Source organism: Psammomys obesus, unplaced genomic scaffold (genome assembly GCF_907164565.1).
Source record: "Psammomys obesus unplaced genomic scaffold, mPsaObe1.curated_primary_1811, whole genome shotgun sequence".
Taxonomy (NCBI): domain Eukaryota; kingdom Metazoa; phylum Chordata; class Mammalia; order Rodentia; family Muridae; genus Psammomys; species Psammomys obesus.
Window position 1 is genome coordinate 9577545 of NW_026596079.1, and position 8657 is coordinate 9586201.

Genomic DNA, 8657 nt, shown 5'->3' on the forward strand with positions numbered 1-8657 from the left:
GAAGCTTTTTGAACACTGTGTCACTAGGCAGTGGAGCCCCACAGATTCCTCAATAAGCCCAAATAACTTTCACAACTCCAAGGCATAGTGGTCTGACATCCTCCCTACCCATATTCTCATCCTCAGAGGATCATCTCCCACTTCTTCCTGATGTATTGGCTTCTTCTCACTTCCTCTAGTGAGTCAGGCCTTGCCCACCTCAGACCTGGTCTCGTGCCAAGCCCTCCCCAGAATGCTGTTTGTGTTCCCACAAAGCTGGGACCTTCCTTTTACCTTCCCGTCTTAGTTTAAATGTTTCCTTCAGAAACGTGGCCTTGAACCAGTGGCAAAGTTATACAGTCCAACTGTTTTCCTTTACCTTATCAATCACAATTTGAATGCATATTAGCTTGCTCATTGATTTGTTTGCTCATTCCCTCATTATGCCTTCATGAGAATAAGAGCTGAAAATGACAAGGGTTTTCCTCTTCCTATTTAACTTCACAGCCAGTGAGTGTGTGGCATAGGGTTGGGCATGTATCAGTCAGGATACAGTAAGTTATGTGTCTGTGACAAGTATCCTCGGATCTCAGAACTTAAAACAGTAAAGAACTCTTTGTCATGTTGTTACCAGAAATTTGGGGGTGTTACATTTTACTAGGAAATTGGGGTCTTCTCTCAAAGTTCTTAGTCTTTGAGAATAGGCCCAGAAAAGGTTTGGGAACAATTTTACCAGAGTTTAAATGAAAAACAACAGGGCAGGCAAACTGTTCACCCCAGCAGCCGCCAAGAGGAGAAAGACAGGAAAGAGGAAGCTAAACTAAGCTGGGTCTTTTAAAGTTAGGCATTGGGGTTTGGCAAGCAGCCACATGGCAAAAAGGAGGTAGCCTCAGAGAAACAGTGGGGAAAAAAAAATATCTCAGAAGTACCAGAGAAAGCATTCTTAGGCTCTGGCCAGGAAACAAAAGGAAGAGATGGAAAAGAAGAAATGGAAAAGCAACACCTTTCAGAGTTAAGAGATACGTAGGCAGACCTAGCAGGGCCTCGTGGCAGCTTCAGTGCACTTCAGTGGCTTAGGGGAAGAAAAATTGTGTCATCTCATTAAAAGCATATTATTCCTTGCATCTCTTTAGCATAGTATTACTTAAATCGATCTTCCCCAGGCATGGTCTCTTAGCTGGATGATTGACAGGCCAGGCTGCATAAACTCTTAAGTTTGCATAGTTTGGAATTTTACATATTCACCAAAGACCAAAGACAGATTCCTTTTTTTTTTTTTTCCAGAAGGAAATAACTTTTCATTAATAGTCTTCTGATAGTACGTGTACAACATGGGTGAGTGAGGGAGAGGGTGGGAAGTGCAGAATCTGAATGTCATAATGACTTGGGGTCTCAGGCTGATGAGAACCCCTTTCTAGTCTTGTTTTACATAAACATGGAAAATCACACCCAGGGTCTCACCCAAAAGTAGCAGGCTCTACTTTATTCACCAAAACATATCTCAGCCCTGGAGAGCCAGAAAAAGATTTCTTTCTTTCTTTTTTTTTTTTTTTTCAAGATAGGGTTTCTCCGTGTAGCCTTAAATGTCTGGACTCCCTTTGTACACCAGGCTGGCCTCAAACTCACAGTGATCTACCTGCCTCTGCCTCTTCGAGTGCTGGGATTAAGAACTGAACTCAGGACCTCTGGAAGAGCAACCAGCGCTCTTAACCACTAAGCCATCTCTCCAGCCCCTAGAAGCAAAGTCTTTAGAAGCAACTCCAGGATGAACTGCAATAGTGACCACAGTTGCCAGTCATCCTGCATCCAGGCCCCTTGGAGGTGCAGTTTTGTAGCTGATTCCAAGAGATGGAATGCACTCCCCATGCCTGGAGTCTTGGTTGGTTCTGTTACTTGCAAAGCTAAAAGGATATGCAGAGTGAGGCTGTGAGGCTAGAGACAGAGAGCTCTGAGACTTTCGACTGTGTAGCGTCTACTTGCTCCGTCAAGGCTGGTCCAACATGAAGCCTGAACTAGTCTGCTGGAGAGAGGGATAGGCCATCCAGTCACCTTGACGCTACTACCACATGAGTGTCATGAGAAACATTCAGTGTGAAACATAGATGAACATGGCCGCGTCTCTCCACGTGGTCGGAATTTATTGAATAAAAACAAGATACAGTGGTACAAGGTACAGTGCTTTTCGGTATTGGTTACCTTTCATTGCTGTGATAAAACACCACCATTAAAAGAAACTTACGAAGTGAAGAGTGTCTTTTAGTTTATGGTTTCAGAGAGAGGCATGGCAGGCAGCCTAATAAGGAAGTGAAGAGATCATATCTTCAGTCACACACAGGAAGCAGAGAAAGTGAACTAGAAGTGGGGCAAGGCCATAAACTCAAAGTCTGCCCCACAGTGACATGCTTCTCACAGTGACAATATTCAAATATGTGGGTCTATAGGAAACATTTTTTTTAAAATTTAAATCAGCACAATTGTATTTTTCCACAGTGTCAGAATTTACTGAGTAACAGGACATTCACAAGGTGCTAGAGTTTCATGGCAGCAATTTGATAGATAACCCCACCTACCTTGGTGAGCTGTCCAAAATGAATGCAGTTTCCTTGATTCCAATATTAATTACTAATATTAACTCTCTTAGCATACATCACAATAAATCTCTCATATACATAAATACATATGAAACATGTGATTTAAAAAAATAAATACAAGGTTTAAGTTGTACAGTAGAATTGAAAAAGCCTCAGAAGTGCTGATAAAAATATTAACAGAGCCAGGCAGTGGTGGCGCGCTCCTTTAATCTCAGCACTCAAGAGGCAGAGGGAGGTGGATCTCTGTGAGTTCAAGGCCAGCCTGGTCTACACTGAGAAAGACCTGAAATCTCAGGTGGAAAGCAGGCAGTCAGGTAAGCGAGTCAGTAGCAGGGCCCAAGCTGAAACTCCAGGGACAGACAGGTGCTCTTTGTCTGTCAGTCCCTGGTGCACGCTAGGTACCAGGTCAGGGCCACTGTGCTGTCACAGCACTGTGAGGTGTCTGCCATTTTATGAGGTCCAGGCAAGGGAATTCCACTCTTTCTTTGGTCTGCTGTGTCTGGTAAGTTCTCAGCCCTTTTTTGTTGTTTTTGTTATGATTTTAATATGCTCACGCATCCTTACACTTTCAATTTACCCTGATAAATTTATAGAGTGCTCCCTTTCAACTCTCAAGAAGTCACTTATCAGTCTTTGCCTCTGCTGCATGTGTAGTGCTGGGCAGGTCGTGATGTTTGTGTCATGCCCCCAGAGGCTTCTGTCTTTCTCCTCTTTCAAAATGGAGTCAAAAGCTGCTTCTAAAATGTGGTTTCCTAGGGCAAACCACACCCTGAGAATCCACTGTTTTATACAATATGGGGTAACTCAGAGTAGACTACAGCCTGCTTCCAGCAAGTAAGACTCTTCCATACCTTTTACTGATGTCGCAGAAAACTCAACCAAGAGCAGCCAAGCCTGACACTACGTTATTCACGACTACTCGCTGACCCATGGACTTACAGATCATGTCCACCGTGTACGGCCTCAGGCCACGGGGGTTTGGAGTGATTCATTCCACAGAAACAATACATACAATGAACTGAATTAAAATGCAGAGCTAAGAAACTATTTCCTGAAGGAATACAAGAGAGCAAAGCTTCTTGCTGTCCTTACTCCGTCTAGGTCAGGGTGGGTCCCAGAAACTGTGCAGTCAGTCCAACCTGCAACACAATTGGTACTTGAGAATGAGAAAGCCTAACCCAAATATCTAGATTTTACTCTGACACCCTGCACTCAAACAGGCCCTGAGCTAAGTCCCTCTCCTTTGGTGTCTCAGTTTTCCTGAATGAAAATGGGGTTCAGATTTGAGGTTCTTTGATGATTCAGTCAACCTTGCTGGTGGTACTTCTCAGTTGTTTGCTGTGTGCTGGCATCCCCTAGAGGAGAGACCATTGTTAGATAAGGCCTTCTAATGACCCCACAATCAGCCGCCAACTTGAACTAGAAACCATGTCCCCATGCCAGAAATTGGTACTGTGCCCATGTAAGTTGACACAGGAAAAGGAGTTTTCACTGAATGTGCTTTATCTGTCGATAATGACCTCACAGCCAACCAGATTTCATTGATACTCAAGCAAGCCCTGGAGCCAGGCCTGGGTCTGTATCCTCAGTATGCAGAGATGGGGAGTGGCTGAAGAGGCTTGGGTGGGCTTCCCCACTACCCTCTGTTTTAAAGGGATGGAAGCATTGCCTCTTTGTTTTGAGTTCAGATGGTTTTTGTTTTGTTTTGTTTTTGTTTTGTTTTGTTTTGTTTTGTTTAAGATATTCAGGTAGCCCAGGCAGGCCTCAACTCACTATGCAGCCAAGGATGAATTTATGCCCCCAACTCTCCCGCCTCCACCTCCCAGTCCACCTGTGCTAACACACCCAGCGAAATGAGCGTATTTTTCACAGGTTCCCCAGGCATTGTTTTTCCTCTGTCATTCACTCTTAAGATAGTTAATTTATAACCCACACCTGGCCTTATAAGCAGTCATTCTCAGAAATAAACTGCAACTTTAGAAGCTGCTGCCCACTCTTCCAAACGAAGGCAGTTCAGTTCCTCCTTCTAGGGTCCAGGAGCCAGAAGTCTGCCTTCTGGAGCCCATGGCTTCCATTCTCCACCATCCCAAGAGTTCACTGCCTCAGCTCCACCAAAATTCCTCCCTCCAGCTCTCTGAGGACCCACTATCTTCCCCAGAGCCCCTCCTGACTGTGTTCTTCCCACCTCTGCATAAGGTGTCTCTGGAAGGTCATCAAATGGCATGAACTGATCCCTGACCACCTCTGCAGGACACTGTTAGCAACCTCATCCTGACAATGCTCCCTTTAGGGATATCCCTTTAGGATACATCAGAAAATAAGGGAGATGAACCCTGAGGTTAAAATTTTATCACTAGGCTGGGAAGTTGTCTAAACCATTAAAGAGTTTGCTGAGTGACCACAAAGACCTGAGAGTGATCCCTAGTGCCCATTTACAAAACTGAGGCATGGCAGTGCACACCTGTTACCCTAGCACTACTGAGGCAGAAACAGGAGGATGCAGGGTCTTTCTGATTAACCTGGTTAGCTGAATTTGGAGTTCCAGATTCAGTGAGAGTAAGGTGGAGAGCAACTGAGGAAGAAGGCACACAATGACAACCTCTGGCCTTCACAGATGTATACTATGCACATACACAAACTCCTATGTACACACATGCACACATATATACACACATTACACATATACACATACACACAAATACCACACAGACCATTCTTCTGATCTTGAGTCCATTCATATGCCTTTTCAATCCAGTTGTGCTATTTCCATTTGTTTCTTCCCTGTATATTCTATCTCATCATAAAATTACTTCTTTGAAAGTCTCTCTGTTGTTTTGTTTGTAGTTGCTTGTTAAAACTTAAAAAAAAAAACAAAACTTGTCATTGTGTGTATGTGTGTGCATCTATGTGCGTGTCAGTGTGTGGCAGTAAGGGTGCATATGTGCCACAGCATGAAAGTCATGGCATAGAGATCAGAAAAAACCTTGAGTGTTCGTCCTCGTCTTCCTCCTTGTTTGAGACAGGGCTTTGTGTGGTTGGTCAATGATGTGTCCACTGGGTTAGCTGGCTCCCAAACTTCCTGGGATTCTCCTATCTCTGTCTCCCACCACAATATAGGAATAATGGGATTACAGATACCTGTTACCAAGCCCAACTTTACATGAATTTGGAGAATCTGAACCCAGGTCCTCACCTTTGCACAAGGGCTTATCCACCAAGCCATCTCTGAAGCTCCATTAAAGCATTTTTTTTAATTGTTGCTGTTCTAAAATCTTTCTTTCCGATGCCTCTGCTGCTGATAACAGCACATGTTGATTATCTGTTATTAATTAGTGTGAAAGCTTCCTGGATGTTGATGAGTGGTTAAGGAAAAAAAAAAAAAAACTGAGCATTTTCATACTGTTAAGACTCTTAGTGACATTTAAAACTTCTAATTTGATTGACATTTTCTGTTGTTCTGTCTCGAGAGTGATGGGAATAGCTTGTCACTGATAGATAGGTGTTGACATTTAGGTTGGACCCTTAGCCTTCAGCACAGAGATACTAGGTCTCCCTCTTGTTTATAACTCTTTTGATCTCATCACACTCCCTAGGGGAGAGGAGCAAGGGACAATGGTTGTTCCAGTTTGGAACTTGAAACTAGGATTAGGAGAACTGTGCTACCTGCTCAAGCATAGAGCAGAGATGTCACATGACAGGGGCTGAAACTGTGTCAGTGTGACTCAGGGTGTGAACTCTGAACTATTTTGCTCAGCAGCTTCTCCCTGACAGTCATTATCATACTTCAGCTATTTCTAGTCTTCAGGCCTATGTGCTCAGCAGGGGTAATAGGCTACTTTTCATGTCACTGGGGATACAGATGGAGATTCTGAGCAGCACATACTTTATGGCAGAGGAGACAGTCCTATCCACCATGCAGGGCCAGAGAGAGTATGAGCAGTGTGCCTGGTCCTAGGCACATCATTCTACCCCTCTTAGCATCAGTTTACCTACACGACAGCTGAAGTTACTAAGACATCTGAGGATTAGCAAGATAATACATGCTGACCCTTGGGGTCCCCTATACCTTCAGCATATGGTTTCTTTCCATATCTGCTAACATGATGTCATTTTGAGTTTGAGGACAAAGAGGTCACTGGGGGACAGAGGAATGAATGATGGCTCACCAGAGAGCTGGGACTCGGTGTAGATGGAAGAAGTCTGGGGTTAGAGCAGAGAAGGCATGACCAGCTACTATAGAATGGGCACAGAACTCCAAGGACAAAGCAGGGGCACGGAAGGTCCTGGGGTGGTCTTCCAGCTTTTTGGATCTTACAGCACCCGCACTCCCCAGTTCAGTTTCTAAACTCACTACAAAAGACTCTGTAGCCTGGGAGGGAGGCTCCCGTAGCAATGGAAGGGATTTGGGCTCACCATTCTGGGACACAGAAAGGGGTTGCATGTGATGACAATGTCAACTTTACATTCCTCTGGACGCAAAAATGCTGTGAGTGGACCCAGGTAAGTACTGAGCTGATGTCACTGCAAGATGAAGCTCATTATTGGGACAGCCTATGTATGTAGGCTACCAAAGTATGGGGACAGACATCATGCACTACTTGAGTAGTCCATGAAGATGGTCACTACACAGCTGGCGACCTTTCATAACAGGACAGTGAGGACTGCTGACTCAGAGAAGACTCTATGGAATTTTCCAGTGCCTGCATCTTTATACATGGTCAAGACTTCTGATTGGGTCTCCTTGCTTCTTGGGGTCATGGCCTTGCTCCTGCTGGGCAAGGAAAGCATCCCAGGCTCATGCACAGCTGTGCATCTGGCCTTCAGAAAATGTGATCAACCGGATGAAGGAGTCCTCTCCATCTGGCTCTGAAGTGTCAGCGATATTCCAGTATTTATGGTGCTTCAGTTTTTGATGAAGAATTGAAAATAAATTTCACCTTACACCCATCAGAATGCCAAGATGAAAAACTCAAGTGACAACACATGCTGGAGAGGTTGTGGAGAAAGGGGAACCCTCCTCCACTGCTAGTGGGAATGTAAACTTGTACAACCACTCTGGAAAGCAATCTGGTGCTTTCTCAGACAACTAGGAATAGCGCTTCCTCAAGACCCAGCCATACCACTCCTAGGCATATATCCAAAAAAAGCTCAAGTACACAATAAGTACACATTTGCTCAACCATGTTTAATATAGTTTTAAGTGAAATATTAAAAAAAAAAAAAAAAAAAAAAAAAAAAAAAAAAAAGAGTAGCTGAGGAGCTGCGTTGGAGCAAGCCAAGGAGGAAACTGAAAACCAGAGACGCCTTAAGCAAGCCAGGGACCTAGAATGAGAGAGGGCTGCAGCCAAGGAGCAGCTGACCAGAGCTATCCTGAGGAAAGAATAGGCAGCTCCAAGAGGAGAAGCGCCCGAAGGCAAAGCATCTGGCTCCTCAGTTGGAAGAGAAAGACCTAGTGAGACAGAAGCAGGACGTGCTCTACAAAGAGCAGCTGGCCAGACTGGAGGAGAGGAGCTCAGAGTTCTACAAAGTCACCACCGAGGAGGATCAGAAAGCTGCCGAAGAGGTATGAATACCATCAAGTCTGTGCAGATCTGTAGACCCAAATCCTCCAGTGTTACCACCAGAACACCCGCCAGACACTCAAGGGCTATGCTCTGGCCAGCCAGTACATGCACTGGGTCAGCCATGACAAACAGGGCATGCTGGAGAGGGGAGGATAACGTTACCCCCGAGAACATGCAAAGCTCCTTCAACGTTAATTCCAGAGGTGGAACAGTTTTCTTTCCCTAGTAAGAAAATGACCCAAGAAGACCACTAAAGAGAGCCTGGCACTGCACAATGGACTCAACAGAATCATAACGTGTTTTGATCAACAGTTTAAAAAGCCAACATCTAGATGAAGGAACAGTCATCAAGGAACACTGTTGTTAATGAAACCCACAAAATGAATAAAAGAAAAAGGCAGCCCACTCCACCTTTTCGTACTCTCTTTCCAACTTCTGCTGACATAAAATGTTCTCTTCACTCCAGGCTCCACCACTTCGTGACCTCCACTCTGAGAAAGCTGGGAGGGGGAACATTAAACCA

The 8657-nt window shown here is 44.6% G+C and overlaps 1 pseudogene; it reads left to right on the top strand.

Moving 5' to 3' along the window:
- Window positions 1-1310: 1310 nt before the first annotated feature.
- On the top strand, window positions 1311-8290 carry LOC129690815 (MICOS complex subunit Mic19-like; annotated as a pseudogene).
- Window positions 8291-8657: the final 367 nt, after the last annotated feature.